This window comes from Tribolium madens, unplaced genomic scaffold (genome assembly GCF_015345945.1).
Source record: "Tribolium madens isolate multiple individuals breed KSU strain unplaced genomic scaffold, Tmad_KSU_1.1 Scaffold_20;HRSCAF=117;Tcas5.2_LG4, whole genome shotgun sequence".
In the NCBI taxonomy this organism is placed as follows: domain Eukaryota; kingdom Metazoa; phylum Arthropoda; class Insecta; order Coleoptera; family Tenebrionidae; genus Tribolium; species Tribolium madens.
The window spans coordinates 7,132,351-7,148,191 of record NW_025400985.1 but is presented as its reverse complement, the minus strand read 5'-3'; the positions used below and the strand labels follow the sequence as shown (position 1 = coordinate 7,148,191).

The 15,841-nt window shown below is 33.1% G+C and overlaps 1 pseudogene; it reads left to right on the top strand.

The window, feature by feature from the left end:
- Window positions 1-9,656: 9,656 nt before the first annotated feature.
- LOC123005272 lies at window positions 9,657-11,158 on the top strand (annotated as a pseudogene).
- Window positions 11,159-15,841: the final 4,683 nt, after the last annotated feature.

The following is a 15,841-nucleotide window of genomic DNA, read 5'->3' as shown; positions in this document are numbered from 1 at the left end:
CATTTTAAATTCTCATAACTTCAAAATTTTTATAGATAGAATTTTTTTAACATTTTTTCTGTTTCTGGTATCTTATCTTACATTTTTCTCTGGGGCGCGAGTTTAGGCACATCCTTTATTCATTATAGACTTATACAAAAATTTTCAAAAATTTATTTTTTGCATTTCTACTGTACTTTTCTAAAAGTCTCTTGAACCTCTAAAAGTGCAACTGGTTCAGTTTTGAAGTTTTTAATTTTTCCGATTTTTGTCGAAATTTTGGTAGATTTTCGGTACCCAATTTCAAGAAGAAAGATCAAGAATTTTGCAATTTTTTTCAATGCTAATCGATTTCTCTGAACAGTTTACATATGTATGAATAAAAACATTACAACGTTGGAGGTACAGTTTAGCCGCAAATTACAAATAAAAGTAAAAATTTGTGAATCTTTTGAAGTGATGAAAACCTGGAAAATACAAAATTCGAATATTTAATTTTGTTGTTTCTAAAATATAGATAATTTTAGTTTTATTTCTGCTACAAAATAATTTTGTCTGATTTTGTTCTGGCGGGGGAGTTTAACTCCTCAAAATTTCCCCTTTTCCCAGCAACATACTTTAATTCAGAAAAAAGTTACAACTGATTGAAAAAACTATAGACATTTATCCTAGAATTACCCTACTTTGTGACTTTTCTGTGTGCAAAATTTCAACACGAAAATATAGAGAAGAATCTTATCTGTTGGGCTCTACTCTCACATTACGTAAATTGCATAAATTTTATAGCAGAACAAATAAAACTAATTTCAGTAGGTAACAATTCCAATTCAATGGACTAATAAACGTAATATTTCGGAGATATTATTTTAAGATTGTTTTTATAAAAATAGTGTAAATAACTAGCTTTTGGAAAATTTTTTGTTTCGGATTTGAATTTATAGAATGTCAGAACTGCTAACAAGTTTTGTGAGAACAAAGGACGTCGTTAGCAAAGTTGGTACAACTGGACGCGTCCGTAATTGGATATCGGAGACGTGAGCCATACGCGTTTAAAAATAACGAGCCGGGGGTCACTCGAAACTGCCCCAAATTTCATTAAATCTCGAAGAAAATTTGTTGTTTGTTTAAAAATGGCACGGTTCACCCTCCTATTTATTTTTATTGTAGTTTGCGATATCGGTATGTTTGGTGATGTCTGGGTTAGAGGAGCGTGTTTTTCCACTTATTGAATCAATTATTGTCCGCTAAGGGTTGGCAACAACGTTAGCAAGTTGGAAAACCCCGAAAACAAAGAAAAACTCGTGTGTTTAAACGAAAACTGCTGACGGCTTTATTCCTTTTTACAAAAATCCGTTGATGATTATTATTTCTTCCTAATTAATTTCATTAAGCCGCCCTCTGGTTTTTCGATATAAAAAAGTGCGCACGTTGTGAAAACAGTTGACACGCGGCTCAAACAACACACTGTCGGGATAACGTAACAATCCACGTTTCGGTTCTTGTTACCCTATTGTTACAGCGTCCTAAATCTAAATAAATAGCAAATAATTAAAGGTCTAGGGGCCCTCCCGTGGCGATAATCCGTCCAAAACGTGAATCGAGTTTCTCTCAGAGTTCGAAAATCTGGATTTTGACGCCGAAATGACATTTCTTTGTGGCCAAAAATCGACTTTTCGGCTTACATTGTCTGCAATTTGGCGTCATTGTGCACGACGGGATTTGGTTTGGATGCGCTGAAAAGGTAATAATTAACAAAGGCAACACCACGTGTTTGCTTGTAAGCTCCGTGGCCAATGCGAAATGTCACTAAGGCGAAATAAATGGAGGTGTTTGTTGTGCGGACTTTGTGTTTCGCCGACGACGCGAGATTTTAACGAGATGTCTTAATCTCGAAAATACGAAAAATCTCCAAAACTGAAACTGACAGCACGTACGAGTGAGGTTTACGATCTCTAACGTTTCTCAAATCAATAAAAACTAGTAATTATAGTGCGTAAACCAACAATGTTTTATTGCACATAAAATCCCACTGTAAATCAGAGTGACTTATGTCCGGTTCGGGGAAAAACCATTAACAATTCATAACGATTTGGGAATGAAGAATTCAACAAATAAATTATGACGGAAAGACGGATGCTTCACACAATATTTTCATGTTTAACGTGGATTGTTTGATATGTAACGGCTTAAAAACTGTCTTATTTACAGTGATTTACAACACAAAGTCGTTAAATTGTTATTACTATTTTCACATGTTGCCCAACATGCATGGAGGGAAAAAATGTTTAAGTGAAAGATGCAAGTTTAGATAAGCAACGGTAAAAATCTGCACCTTAAAATTTATTCGGTTATTTGGTAGTAATAGTAATACTAAATAAAAATTTTCATCAAAAACCTAAATTAAAAAAAAGAGATTGAACTTTTTATGTACCCTAAAAACATTAAAATCAGAAGAAATTGAGTTTTGACGAAATTATATATTGGTATCAAGCCTCTTGAGCGTAATATGACATTGAAAACTCAAAAATATTATTTATTTTTACCTATTTTAAGCGATTTTAAATTTTAATGTTGTATAAATAGTATTATTAATAAGAATTTTTTTGATCTGTTTAATATTTCACATTTATAAGTAGGTACTTTGTCACCAGCAAGAAGATTTTTATATTTTTTTATAGTTGAACTCAAAAATTATGTTGATGTTAAAGTTGTATACCTATCACGAAAAAACGCCCTACCAATTTTGTTTTTTCTGGTAATTGACTAAGATGGTAAATGTACTCTTACAGGGTGTGCTATTATTGTCCTCGTTATACAATTTTTTGAATGAGAGCTTTATTAAAGCCCATCCACCCCGTCTTAGTGAGAGCTTGTTGGTTCCACATGACACCGTTTGGGGAGAGTATAAGCCGCTCATTACGCGGACATAACCCACCTGGTCTCGTGTCACACCGAATCGGTAAATTAGGCTCAACATTGACAAGTCGACACCTTCCATACTCTTGCACTGAATCAAATAAAGAGTACACGACAATAACACGAAAAGTAAAAATGTAACCCTGCAGGGAAGAAACGATTCTCAATAGTTAGATAATTTACGACGGTGCCATAAAGTTGACCATGGAGATAACAATGTGGCCAGGAAAAATAGGGCAGATGTCACTCATATTTTTTCTAACAATTTGAATTTGGGTTATTTGCAGAGACCAACTGATCTGATGTAAAATTGAAAGTAGTTAAAAAACGTGGCTATTTTTTTGACTGTCTATTGGGTTTACAAAGCTTTCGGAAGAAATTAAAAGGATTCAAACACAAAACTTTTTATACCTGAAAGCTGCTAAACCACGTAACAAAGATGTAACTCGTGCCAAAAGCTCGTCCGTTTCCTGTCGTAGCAGCTGTGACGCAAACAATCTCACAATTACTCGTCTGAATTTCTTAAATTGGTCCAAAATGGGAGCCATTCATCCCAACACCGATCCTAACACAAGTCAAAATATCGTGAGAAGTGCTCCACACATGCGGGTGCTTGAATTAAACATTGAAATGGAAATATCCGAATTATGAATGAATCAAATGACCCTCATCCAGTAATTGAACCGATTAATTCCGTCTCTGGGGTACCTGAAGCTCGATTATTTTTGCAGAAAGAATGTTTGAGATTTTGAATAGAGACCGACCGGTCAGGGGCGGAGAACTAGGCCGCCCTTTATTTTTAAAGACAAGTCGACATTTCAATATGTTTCTCGAAAACCTCTCAATCATTCCAAAGATTTTTGACTGCTTTGGGAATTCGTTACAGCTGATAAATCGACTTTCGTGACGAATCTATTTTCGAAACCACCATCACAACAGCTTGAAACAAAGCCAGAGTTAAAATAAATAGGGGTGCTGGGGAAATAACTACTTGGAAATATTAATTAGGTGACGGGGTGTCGCGGTTTACAATTTTTCTACAATGAGGATTGTGCGTGTTTGGACTTTTAGGATGCGGGTCTATTATCTACTCACTTCTCTAATAGATATACTGCACTATACTTCAATTAAGGCGTAAATGGAACACAATCACATGTCGGAGAAATTTACGAAGTGAGATTGTACAACAATGACATTTTGTTGGGATGGTTGGAGTGATAAAAACACGTGTATCGAGAAAGGAACTATTATTAGGGCTGATTTGATCTCACTTCACATTTTTACCAACGTTTCGTAGACACATCACAAAGATTCCGACTTTAATAATAGTTTGAAATAATTATTAAAAATTTGAATTAGAGTATGCCACTACATTTTAAGTAAATAAATAATACAGGCTAGGTATGATGACATTTAAGAATAACTAAACATAAGTTTCAATGAAATATAATCTCCATCATTTTTTTTTATTTAAAACGACAAAAATCTTGCATAAAATGTTGTCAAAAACAAAATTGTACAAACTGTTTCACTTAGGTACACAATGTTATTGTGAAATACAAAAACTATTAGATGTATTATCATTCCCAGTTAAAACCTTGATAGATAATACACAAGTACTAACATTAACACAGGGTACGCCGGAACTCGCGCCCCAGAGAAAAATGCAGTGTAAGGTAATAAGATACAGTTGGACACTTTAATGTAATTCAAGCTTTAACGTTAAAATGAATGACAATTTCAAATTAATGACAGCTATTATATTTTCCTATCAAAAATATGTACATACAACTTGTCAACTATGAATGACAGTAGCTAAAAATAAGGTTAACAGTTCTAAAGCATGCTTTACAATTCAATGTCACTCAAGTGACATTGACGACCAAAGTATTTTGTCTCCAACTGTACCAGGAACATGGAAAAATGTGAAAAAAAATGAATCTATAAGAATTTCGAAGTTATGAGAGTTTAAATTTTGCACTTTTACTCTATTTATTTCTGTTGGAAAAATAATTTACCATGTTTTTTGCTACCGGCTATTGGAAAAGGAAACAAGGAAGGTGTATCCTAAATTCTAACTCTGTTTAATGTTATTTGTGACTTTTATTCTACCTTTACTAAATCATTATAAAAAACATATACAAGATCATCAGTATCATTAAATAGAGATAAAATATGTCAAATGTCAGAAAATAAATGTCAAAAATTTTTCACAAATATCCTGTTAAAAAAATCCTTTTCAAACATTTTTTCGATGTTTTTGGTATCTTGTATTACTTGAAATTTTTTTCTGGGGCGCGGGTTCTGACACACCTTGTATATCAAACTTCAGATCAAAGGCTAATTAATCTACTTATAAAAATTTACTTTTCTGTTAAGATAGAAATTCAAATCAAAGTATAAATTTTCAAAATTTCGTTAAAAAAGTGGTGAAAATTTTGTTAAGAATTTAATTCTAAATTAAGATTTCTTTATGCCTACGTGAAACTGACCGATTAAAATATTGTTTCATTTTTTTGTTTAAGTATTAAATTCTCAAATTTAAATGTTTTTATTATTATTTATGTTTTTATTAAAATGAGATGAAAAAACATTTTAGCATCGTCTAACTTTGTATGTTTGACGTTTCTGTTGCAAGAAAGAGAGTTTATATTGTTTTTTAAATTAGTAGATGGTTTATTACTATACATATTAACTTTAAATTAAAATTAAATTGTATTTAATATTTGTACCTGTATTAATGAAAAACATAAAATTTTAAATTTTATTTATTTTTTAGTTTATTTCTCATGTTATAATAAACATAACTTCAGGGTGTTAGATCACAACATAGGTGCAAAACAAAAAACTTAAAATAATGTAATTTTTTTTCATGATCGTTTCTTTAGATACATAAGGTGAACAGTGGTATAACTAAATATATAAATTTTTCAATTTATATTCTTGATTTGACATCTGTCAAAATTAACCTCAAAATTTTCAAAAAATTCACGTTTTATTCAGCTTCGTTTCTTGCCGCAAAATTCGATCTCAGACCTGAAAAATAATTTGACAGCGTCCTTGTATCGAAAATAACTATTTTTGGTTTTTCTTCCAGAAACGTTGATTTTGCATTCGTCAAAATTGTCCGAAAACAACCCTAGGTTTTCAAAAAATTTACCAAATGTTGGCAATATTGGTTATCCGTTAACATTTGTGGTTGACATTTCTTAAATGACAAGCGGTTTGATTTCACAGCAAATGCATATTTGGTGTATTGAATATTAAAATATTGCCTATTTCATAATCGAATTCCAAGGAGCATTAAATTAAATGGTTTAAAATGAACTGATTAGGTACCTACTATGGACTTGTTGACAAAAATTTTACATTTTAAATCAACATCAATTGATTATGAAACTGACCTTTATAGTAATGTATTTAAATGACAATATAAATAAAAATTAAAAAAAAACTAAAATCAAATTAAAAGTTGTATTCTTTCGTTTGAATTCAATAAAAATGCGTTCTTTATCATACCTAAATGTTCTCGATTTTTTTCACAGTTTGTACGTTTTCAAAGTTCTCAGACTGTCAATTAAATCAAGATCTTAAGCTCCGGCGACATGAAAGGTTGAGTAAAATACCTGTATCTCATCTCGTTAAATCCCAACTTCCTGTGATGTGTTTAGAGTAAACATAAAAGTGTCAGCTCCCGTATCCAACTCCCTCACAAGTTGACAATCGTCCAAGCAAAATATTTACTAACAATTAGTGCTTTTCACGTTTTACTTTCCATTTAATTGGCCCTCCCGACTTTCTATCCAAAAATCTTGTTGAGATTTACGATTTGTTTTTATTGCTGTTCGAAAAGTTAACTAAATGGAAGGTTGGCCACCATTTATGACAGTTTTCTCTACTTTTATAGCATCTCCGTATTTTCAATAAAATCTTCCGATTTTATTAAAATTTATGACAGTGGTTTGAGCAACCGCATGCGGTCAAGGGATTGTTCAAACGTTCGAAGAATTGACCACGTTCTGACCCATTTCCCATTGTTGGTGTCCCACTGCGGGTTCGGCTGGATCTCCTCGATGGGTAAATGAAGTGTGAACGAGTGCTTTTTTTACGAAATCACCCTCATTTCCGGACGATTAAATTCCGGGTTTGGGAACAGCCGAATTCGCAGTCTGTTGAGATTAAACAATAAAATTGTTGATTCCAACAATACGCCTAGAGGCTGGCTGAGTCTTTTGTTGAGGGCTTGGTTTTCTAATTACGCGGTTTTCGCGACGTTTCGGTCGTAAAGAGCTAAATAAAATGATAATAAAATCACGCTGGAGTCGGATGTCAATTAGATGTTGAACCGGAGAAGCTAAACAGCTGTCCGAGTACATGAAACAACCCCTGCAAAGTCACCAAATAAGGGCTGAGACGTCCCGGTGGAGCCAATAACTATAAATATTATACACAAATTGAAACGCGATACAGATCGAAGCCACTTATTTATTACCCAAATTTAAACCGTGGATCGTATTGCGATATTTGCTTTCATAGATTGAACATTTTTTTCAAATTCAAGAAAAAACACCCACTGAGATTATGTTACTCTGATTTATTCGACAGTTTATTTGTTTGAAGTTTTTTAATTTGAATTTTATGATTTTTTTAAGAACTAAAGCGCCAGTTTAGCAGCTGCACCCTTATCTGCGCAAAGCTGTTATACAGTCTACTATAAAAATAAGCGTTTTTATTTGACAACCCTAAAATATTAGTTCAGCAATATAAAAATACAAAATTGGAATTTTGATGGTTGTAGGGTAAATCCTTTAAAAGTTGATCATGCGGGCTATTTTACTAATGATGGTGGCACTGATATATTCCTAGATATAAATTGCTGTGAAACAAAAAAAAAAATGTAAAAACATAGGCTCTCGCGGCCAGAGTCAGGTTAAAATCTGGGTCTTTTTGGGTTAGACCGCGTCAATTTAAAAGAAAAGGTCTAGAAGAAAAGGTTTAGAAGAAAAAGACCACATTTCAAAAAAAAATCTATTGAGGGTATATTTACAAACTTAAATGCCCAAAGAAGGAAAGAAAAATCATACTTAATTATTTTTTTGTTATCTGTGACTGGAAAAAAATTATATTTATCTTGTTATTGCTGTTCAAAAATTTAAATGACGTTCACATTTTATTTATTAAAGAATACTGAATTTATTGAAAACTATAATATACAGGGTGCGCCATAACTCGCGCTCCAGAGAAAAATTTTAAGTAAGATAAGATACCAGGAACATGAAAAAAATGTCAAAAAAATTTGACATTTATTTTTTGGCATTTGACATTTTTTTTATGTCTATTTAATGATATTGATGATCTTGTATATGTTTTTTTTACAATTATTTAGTAAAGGTACAAAAATTTTCCTAATAAAAGCCACAAATAAGATTGAACAGAGTTACAAATTCAGGATACAGCTTCTTTGTTTTCTCTTCTAATAGACTGTAGCAAAAAAACTTAGAAAATTATTTTTCAACAGAAATAAAAAGAGTCAAAGTGCAAATTTTAAACTCTCATAACTTCGAAATTTTTATATACTCGCAATATTGAAACAATTACTCTTTTAGGTGTTTATTGGTGTTCTTCTTTTAATTAGTATAGGTAGACAATCAAAAAAGATTTAAATTTAAAGTGACAACTTTATTTTAAAATATTTTCTTAATATTTTTTTTTATACAGGCTGTATTATAAAAAACGCCGTAAGCCATAATTTTATTACTTTTAAAGACGTTATAATACTTTTTTGCTCAAAGTTGAACAGTTTTTCGTTATCAATCGTTTGATTGTCTTATAGATAAAATGAATAAAAATGTTCTATTCTTTCCACAGCCTACTTTCTTTAATTTAATTTAAGTGAGGTTGTTGAATGACAGTTTAATGAGGAATCCAAAAATAGTGAAATATACAGGATGTTACTTTCGGCAAAACAGGAAACAGCATTGATTGACCATCTATGCCAAACAGATTATCATAAAAAACTGTTTATCTTTGTTCGAAGAAATCATATCTTTAAAAATAATGAAGTTATGGCCTGGGGCCTTTTTTATAATACAGCCTGTAGGTATAAGTACTTACATTTTATTGATTTTACAATGTTTACCTAAAAAGAAAACATATTTTGAAAAGTTGATATACCTACTTACCTATACTGTTGCCCCAATGTGCCTTCATTTAAGTAAAATAAAGTGCTCAGTGATTCTAAAATTAACTTTGCAATCCTAAATTAAATAGAGACAAAGTATATAGGTACATACAAAATATATAGGTATGAAAGCTGACATGTTCAATATTTTCTCTCTACATTTTTCAATATGTATCACCAACTTAATTGCGAAATTAGGTATACAGGTTATTTTGATCACCAATATAAGTGAAGGAATATATAAAGTATTAAAAAAGTATAGGTACATATTTAAGAAATACCACACATTACCCACATTTCTTTTGTTTGCAAATTTGAACTATCTATAAAGGAAGATGATAAAAGGAGATAGGTATTTTACTTTTTTTGTAAAGTTTTGTAAAGTATTTTGAATTAGATTTTGTCTGAGCTTAGTAATGTTAAAAAAAAAATTACAACTTAAAGTTTATTAAGAGTTGTCTTGATATTTTTTTTTAAGAAATTGGGTTAGAAATATAGAAAAAAATCTAGTCATCTAAACCCTTTTCTCCTGCTCTCATCTCCGACGAAATTCCTGAGCACTTTTTAAATCAAACTTCCTAATCCGCTTGAGAAAAATCTTATTGTACCCCCAACTCAATAACCTCCCAAGCCTAACCAGGTGGTACCCGTCAAATAATCCCCAAACTTCTCAGCCTGCATTCACCACCACCATCCACTGTTACCAAATGTTAGCAGCAAAATTTCCAAAACAAACACAACAACCCTCTTGTGTCAGCAAACAAGTTAATACATCAGACAAAACCCCCACTAATCCTGGGCCTGTCCTCGCTTTCCGAGGCGGAGCTTTCAACATCTAAGCGTTCGGATTGGCCACTTCTCATTGGTTCACAACTTAAAAGCTTTCTCGCAAGCAAAACCAGTTTTAGTCGACCAGTCTTAGCGTTGTCGTGCTTGAGTCAAGACGTGTTCTCTCATAGTGTTTGTTATGTAAATATGGTGAAAAGAGAAGAAACGATTTTAGTTATTCCGACGATGGCACGAACTCCACTCAAATCGTCGTTTTCGATCAGTTCGATCTTGCCGGAGACGGCATTAGAAGCGCCGAAAAGTCCGGAAAATCATCCAGAAACAGAGTTAAGTGACTCGGATTGTGACTTGGATGTTACCGGAACGCCACCGCCGCTCGACTGTTCGAAAAACTCACCGGAAAAAGAGTCCGAAGAGAAGAAAAGTAAAGAGAAACCTCCGTACAGTTACAACGCACTTATCATGATGGCAATCCGGAATAGTCCGGAGAAAAGACTCACTCTCAATGGCATTTACGAGTACATAATGCGCAACTTTCCGTACTATCGTGAAAACAAGCAAGGTTGGCAGAATTCAATCCGGCACAACTTAAGTCTGAACAAATGCTTTGTCAAAGTCCCTCGACATTACGACGACCCCGGAAAAGGCAATTATTGGATGCTCGATCCTTCTGCCGAAGACGTGTTCATTGGAGGCACTACCGGAAAACTCCGGAGGCGGTCAACAGCCGCTTCCAGATCCCGCCTTGCCGCTTTCAAACGTACCATTGCTCTGGGTGCTTTCTACCAGCCCTTGCAACCATTTCCGCCTCCGTATCCCTTTTATCCCGGAACTTCAGCAATGTTGGCGGCCTATCAAAGGTACAACCCGTATCTACAAGCCGCCTCTATGCTACCCAAGCCTACACCACTAGTGCCCCAACAAGGTTTTAACATGGAACGGTTATTAGCCCCCTCGACTGAAGTTTCAGCGCCGTTCTTCAGACAGCCTCTTGATTTGTACAACTTCCGGGTGCCCCAGCACCAAGTTTTGCAATCTCCATCCAGCACATCGAGTTCACCGGAGCCCCGAAGTCCAGAAAGTCTGTTTAAACCAGTGACGGTGATCTCGAGGCAGAGTTGATGGTGATTGTGGCCGAGTTTTTGATCTCATTAGAAACGTCCAGTTTTTTATTTTTTGTGTATAGTTTTGTAAATATTTGTATATTTCGAGTAGATTTTAAGATAGAATGTGATGTACCTTATGTAGAATTGTATAGTGTATATGAGATATTTAAATATATATTTGAACAAGTATAAACTGAGTTTTCATGGGTGTTGGTTTCCGTCCGACGGCTAGTACAATTAGCAAAGGCCATCAGGTAAGTATTGAAATAAAATTCGGTTTTTTGTTAAATAATAACCGTGGCCATAAAATGTCATTATTTTTTAATTTATTACCGTTTATGGCTTGCTACCTGTTGACCAAACACAAAAAAGGTTAATGCCCTGAACCCAAATGTGTCAATTATTTCTTGACGGGGTGTTTGTTGCTGTCCTTGTGGATTAGAAAACGAATTATTACACTGTTGAAAATTATTATAATGAGCAATTCGATAATTTATGCTTTCTCGCTGTTGGCTTAAATTTCATTTGTGTAAATCCTATGTTACCTAGTTGTTAAACAAGATTTCGTTTCAACAAATCACTAAATTATCTCGATGTTGGAAAAATGTTTTATTCTTACATAATTTTGTTTTGATAAATAATTAATAATTTATTTTATGAACACGCAAAGAGAATAATTAACGAAGTCGTAAATATTCCAAATAAAATTGTTATTAAAGGAAATTAAAATTTTATTGATATGATATACAGTTAGAGTAATAATATCCGTTATAACATGCTCTGGTATAAAAAATAATATCTACTTCTATAATAATTAAAGGAAGAAATCTTTTGTTTTTAAATGATAAAGTGCGCGTCTTTTGATGTTATAACCCTTAATAATTTTTTTATACCTGTAACCTACCTATTTAGTAATTTAATAATATATTTTTTTACTTACGCGACCAGATTTTGCAATAAAAACTATAGAAAAAATGCTGGAGTTATTTATTAAATACCTATTTATTCTTCCTGAAATACAAAGATACCTACATCTGTTGAATACGAATTCGAAACCCCTCTGAAAGTTAAAAGTTCTGAAAGTGGCTTTTTGGCTTTTTTGGTTTTATTAGTATATCTAATTTTTTTTAGAAAAAAGATCAAAAAGCTCTCTTTTAACTTTTTTATGTAGATTTTAAGTTTTCAAACTCATTTGTTTCAATCTTTTTCTTATAATAACCTTTTTTTTTAAATACCATATAGGCATTAGAAAAAATTTTCACGACACCAAATTTTAACCTAAATGTAAAAAAAATATTGTAAAGCTTGAGATTTCGTATGTTTGTAAGGTTATAGGTACAATAGGATATTTGTAAACTTTTGGTATATCTATAGTACATAGATAAGCATATATGTTAGTTGATTACTATAGGTAGGTATTTCTGAAGTTATTTCTATACTGCTTTATCTAGGTAGGTTCAATGAGACAACATTTTTGTAATATGGCTCTTAAAAAAACATGGTTATATGTAAAAGTAATGAACAAAAACACGATTAGCCCGTCACACCAAACTTTTATTTTAATAGCACAACGCGTTTCGACCACAAAGTGGTCATCCTCAGGTGAGAAAAAAACTAGAACGTTGTGCTATTAAAATAAAAGTTTGGTGTGACGGGCTAATCGTGTTTTTGTTCATCGTTTCCATACCAAGAAGATCCAAGAAGAAGAATGTAAAAGTAAGACCAATAGAAACAAAAGAGATTCTGCATATTAGTATAATCTAAGAAGTATAGGTGTATTTTTTGGCCTTGTTTCTTAACGAAAAAAGAGAGTCAAAAACAGCCAAGAAGAATCATTTTCAATTGAAGTGTTTTTTTTTTTAAATTCCTCTAAGTAAAATTTATAAAGATTTAAAATTTGCATTCAGTACTCTCACAAACATAAAGTAAGTATGTCTAAAGGAGGGTTGAAATATAAAATGTAAAACTATTAAAAGTTGTGGTCTATAAAAGTAGTAGGTAAGTACATTTTTATTTTTTAAATCATTTTTTAAATCAACTACCATTTAAATCATCAACTACCTATTCTGATTTTACTTAAAAAAAAATTAGGGATGGGATAGTTTTGTTTTTACCAAGTATAGGTAAAGCAATACATATAGTTATAGGTATTCTTAGTTTATAACATAATGGCATTTTAAAAAATATAGTACCTATTTTTGTTCAATACATTGAAAAATTCAAATATTGTTTTGTTGTTGTAACTTGTAACCGCGTTATTTTTAAAACAAAAAGAAAACAAACACCTTAAATCTTTATTGTAGAATGTTAAAATGAGTTTGGCTAACAATGTTATTATTATCATAACGATGAAAACGTTTTAAAAAATCGTTTCTTGTACACGCTCCTGAAAACAGCTTTTTTAGACAGTCATTTGAGTCCATAAAATGATTTTTTTCCGGACTCAATAAAATAGTACGTAAAATGGTTATTTTAGGTACTCAGTCCCCAAAAACAGTTTTTCTGGACTAAAAAATAAAATTGGTTACTATGGTGGCGAATTTTTTTTAAATAATAAAAAGTGTGAATTCCTGTTTTGGGATCTTTAACAAAAAAATGTTGTTTGTTACGTGTTAAAACATTTTTGCGGACTCATCTGCTATTCCAGACTCGGTTTCACCTCTTCCGGAAACGTCGTCCGCGAAAACTGTCTTTTAGATATTTGTAACAAAAGTAAATATTGCAAAAGGTTTCTTTTAATGTTTCCAGAGAAATAATTAAAACTTTGCATAAGTACACATAGCTATGAATCTTAAATCTTTACTTAAAAAAGTTAAACGATGTTAAAATAAAATGATTTTAAAATAAAATAAAGGAAACATTTTTCATCTTTTTATTTAGACTTTTGTGGAATAACACTAATCTAGAAACTAATAAAACATATACGAGTAGTTAGAAATAGTAAGAATATAAAAATAACGTTAAGAGAAAAAAAAACTAATTGATATAATATAATCAGCTTTTCTCTTCACGGGCGGTCACTTTGCAGAAGCTCTCTCCAAATTAGGCCCAAATCCATCTTTTGTGTTTTGGCCAGATAAATATTTACCCAAAAAATCCGTTTCTTGTCCAACTTAGCCAAACCGGAAGACTGGCCTTTTCACCGAAGGCTTAAGATTAAAATTTTCGTTAATATTTAGTTTTCGGCATGTGTAAGTGTAGTTCGGCAAGATCAAACGCTGAAGATTATTTAACAGTGAACACATGGCCGCCGTGTCAAAACATTGAGTCTCAAAGTTGGTGGTTGTTCGTTTGTATCATTTTACCACCCTGGAGTCGGGGTGGCATTCCTGAATCGATACGCTATGCAGAAATGTCACTCTTTCTTGGGTGGCCCACTCGAAGAATCTCCGAAAAATCGGCCGATAAGGGGGCTACTTTGTTCGATAGTAAAACGCATGTGATGGTTTACAAAATTGGATACTCAGCGGGACTTGTGAGTGCCAGCAGGCATAAGACGTGTTAATTTACGCCAAACACGATATAGGCCCATATCTAACCCAGACATTCCTCAGCTGGGCTCCGTAACCGATTTCAACACCTACACGACAATCATCGCCGACCTTTAAATAAGTCAAAGAAATCGCGAATATATCACTCGATGTGTTCTTCGATTAAACGGCGATTCTTGAGCATAATTTACGTTTGTAATCACCATTAATGTCTCAGCGGGAGAGGGGAATTTATTCGTACTGTGTAAATAACGACGTAATTTTCAGATGGATTCGAACTGGTGGCTTCTGACACTTGAGACACCTACGGATGCGGCTATTTAGAAGAAACTGGATCAAACTGAACTCACACTCAGCACACAAATATTTCACGTTGCTCATTTATCCAACATTGAAAAAGAAAAAGGGTATTATCCTGACCACCTCTGGATTTAAATCCTATTGAAAATGTTTAGGGCTTATTACTTAAGGAGATTTATCAGAGAACACAATTCGGAGAATACGAGTGGGTTGGAGGAAAGCCTTCAAACCTTCAAGACTAATCATATCTCTCTGAAGTTTGAAGTAAACTTTGAAAAAAATGGACACTTATTCTGTTACGCCACTGTTTTGAACTCTAGCAGAGGTCAAGCCTCTCTCATCAGAGTTTGGATTCGGATTCGTTCCTGATTTGTGAATGAGTGATATTTGTGAATCAAAAATGATTCATTTCCGTTGCAATTAATGCAAGCTAATTGATGAATGGCCGAGTGCTGGGCAGCTGACTGGACTCGATTATCTCATTAAAGAGTTAAGAGTTCAACTGTTTACTCGCCCATTCATCAGCTGCTCCGACACTTGTACCATTTTTCTAAAACTTTTGTGTCCATCTGACACTTTTGATTTATCACTCGTTGTATTTTGGAAAATTCGTCTCGTTTAGTTGGTACACGTGTTTGTTTGGTTAACTAAAACAGGATGTAGGGAATGATAATGTGAAGTCAACAGCGCAATTCAGAGCCAATTGAGAATCCGTTCAAGATTCCGTCCACGTCTATTCGCGATTGCCCCATTTAAAACTTCACTCCGACTCAAGCTGCAAACAACCAAATCAAATTTATACACACATTTGTTATCGAGTGTCAAAAATTTTTTCAAAGCTTTGATTGGCCGCTTTCTAAAGACGTTTTAGAGAGCCGCTTGATTGATTCGGGCTTTGAATAGGCTCGGAGTTTGTTTATCTGATCTCTGCGCTATTAAAGTAATGTTATTACATTGCGGCTTGTGTTTTGTGTTGGTGTGCTTTAAAACCTTTCCCCTTGACGTTTGAGCGATCGCTTCGAAAAGCCTTTTTGTGAGGCATTAAGCGCACCAGTTAACTAAATGCACCTTAACAAATT